Genomic DNA, 2,744 nt, shown 5'->3' with positions numbered 1-2,744 from the left:
TTCCTGCCCTCACACTGGCTGAGCCTCACACTGACCACTGTGGACCCCATTCCTCTGGCATAACAGATACGTGGGTAACCGACTCCAGCATTCCCTCCATGATGTCTGTTCACTGTCCTTGTAGATCTCAAAAGAGCTAGAAGAGAAGAATGTGAATGTTCCCCACAGAAAGGAAAGATAAATGTTTGGGGTGATGGGTGTCCCAAGCGTCTGGATTTGATCCCTACACATTCTATGAGGGCACCCCCAAATATGTACGTCTATTATGTATCAACAAACAGTCTTGGGGAGAATATCTGCTCTACCTAGTCCAGTTTCTGCCGTCGGCCCAGCCCTGAAGCAGTCGCTTTGGGCAGAAAGGGAGCCATCTGAGACGCTCCCAGGCTGTGGGGTTAGGGGCAGCAGCCGGTCAGTGTGCGTGGATTTTCATTTGTCTTTTTCAGGTTCTGGCTGTGTTTTCCCCCAGAGGAGGCCTGAGAATCTCAGAGGCTGCAAGAGTTCCACATCCTCCAGGACTCTCTTTAGTTCCTTTTCTAGGGAGCAAAGGCCACTCCTACCTGCCCAGAGTCAGGAACCTCACTGGGGTTTGTGGGAGCAGCTCTGATTTGTTTTATTCCAGCATCATTTTTGTCTGCAAGGAATTGGATTATAATTTTGAAACCATTTTTTTTGGCACTAAACAGAAATACAATCCAGGATATTATGAACATGCAACATTCAGAAAACTGGGAGAAACTGCTAATTGTCATGTGTCATTTAGAAATATCGGATGGTGGGCCAGGCATGGTGACTCACACCTGTAATCCCAGCACTTTGGGAGGCCAAGGCGGGTGAATTGATTGAGCCCAGGAGTTCAAGGCCAGCCTGGGCAACCTGGAAAAACCCTGTCTCTACAAAAAAAAAAAAAAATAGCATGGTGGTGTGTGCCTGTATTCCTAGCTACTCAGGAAGCTTAAGTGAATGGATTGATTGAGCCTGGGAGGTTGAGGCTGCAGTGAGCCATGTTTATGCCACTGCACTCCAGCCTGGGTGACAGAATGAGATCCTGTCTTAAAAAAAAAAAAAACAGAAGCTGTCCCATTGATGTCAAGGACACCACAAAGATGCCTGATGTCACTGTCACAAACAGTATTTAATATAGGTCCTTGATAATGCATAGGACTAGAAAAGAATAAGCATAGATATTGAAAAGGAAGAGACACCATTAACAATATTTGCAGATACGTCATGGCCTACGTAGAAAACCTCATTAACCAACATCATAAATCATAAGGACTAAAAGAAAAATTGCAAATACAAAACACTTCTTACTGATCAGCACTGTCTGATTAGAAGATGTAATAGAATACGTAAGATTCCATTTACAATAGCAGCAAGACGTTTAAAACATGTGCTAGTAAACCTAATTAATGAGTGAGATCTTTGTGAAGATGATTGTAAAACTCTCCTGCAAGCCGTTACCGTGCTCTCGGGAAAGGGAGGAGGAAGCTGCTCCCCTCCTGAGCAGGGAGCCTGAGACTGCACAGTCGTCCATTCTTCTCATTCGAATCCACACGTTCCGCGCAGCGTCAACCCACATCTCCACACACACTGTCAGGGACATTTGCAAATGGATTCTAAATATACCATGAAGAGTAAGTGCTAAAACAGTGCAAAAAGAGAGGAAGAAAGAGAGGAAGAGGACGAAGAGTGGAGAGCAGTGAATCTCTCCCCCTTTTCAATAGATAATAAAGGCACTGTGAGTGAAACACCGTGGCACCGACAGAAGTAGAGCAAGAGATCAATAGGATATAATGGAAGGTTCAGAGACAGAGCTGTTCGCCATGAACTTAAGATGCAATAAGGGAGCTGTTTCACACCCTAACGGGTGGCAATGAATGGTATTGAGATGCTTGCCTGTTCTGTGGGAGCAAAAATAAAATCAAGCCTCAACCTCACACCATTACCTAAAACAAAGACAGACTTAAGACCTAAATATAAAGCAGAACTATACAAACGATGGACAGAAATATAAGAAAATGGGCCGGGCTCAGTGCCTCATGTCTGTAATCCCAGCACTTTGGGAGGCCAAGGCAGGTGGATCACTTGAGGTCAGGAGTTCGAGACAAGCCTGGCCAGCATGATGAAACCTCGTCTCTACTAAAAATACAAAAAATAGCTGAGTTTGGTGGCACATGCCTGTAATCCAAGCTACTTGGGAGGCTGAGACAGGGTAATTGCTCGAACCTAGGAGGCAGAGGTTGCAGTGAGCCGAGATCATACCACTGCGCTCCAGCCTGGGCAACAAGAGTGAAACTCTGTCTCAAAATTAAAAAAAAAATAAATAAAAAATTAAGAAAGAAAATGTAACCTGGGTATCAAAAGAACTTAAACAAGACAAAACACATAGGGTTAAAATGAAAAATACATACTTTTGTCTACATCAACATTTAACATTTCCATGTCAGTAAAGATACAGTGAAGAGATTAGCTACAGACTCGGAGAAAACATTACACGACATAGAACAAAAGATTCACACACAGAATCTATAAATGCCTTCCTAGAGTAATACAGAAAAGGTAAACAACCCAGAAAAATTCAGGCAAAGGACATAAACAATTTATGGGAGAGAAATGACAAAGGGCAACATGGAAAAATGCTCAACTCAGTAGGAATGAGGGCAAACAAGTTAAAACAAGATGCAATGTCTCACCTATCTGATGGGAGAAGTGAGGACATGATCATGTCAAGTATTAGCCAAGGG

This window comes from Mandrillus leucophaeus, unplaced genomic scaffold, assembly GCF_000951045.1.
Source record: "Mandrillus leucophaeus isolate KB7577 unplaced genomic scaffold, Mleu.le_1.0 Scaffold232, whole genome shotgun sequence".
Classification (NCBI taxonomy): Eukaryota; Metazoa; Chordata; class Mammalia; order Primates; family Cercopithecidae; genus Mandrillus; species Mandrillus leucophaeus.
Note: the sequence above shows the minus strand (reverse complement) of the source record.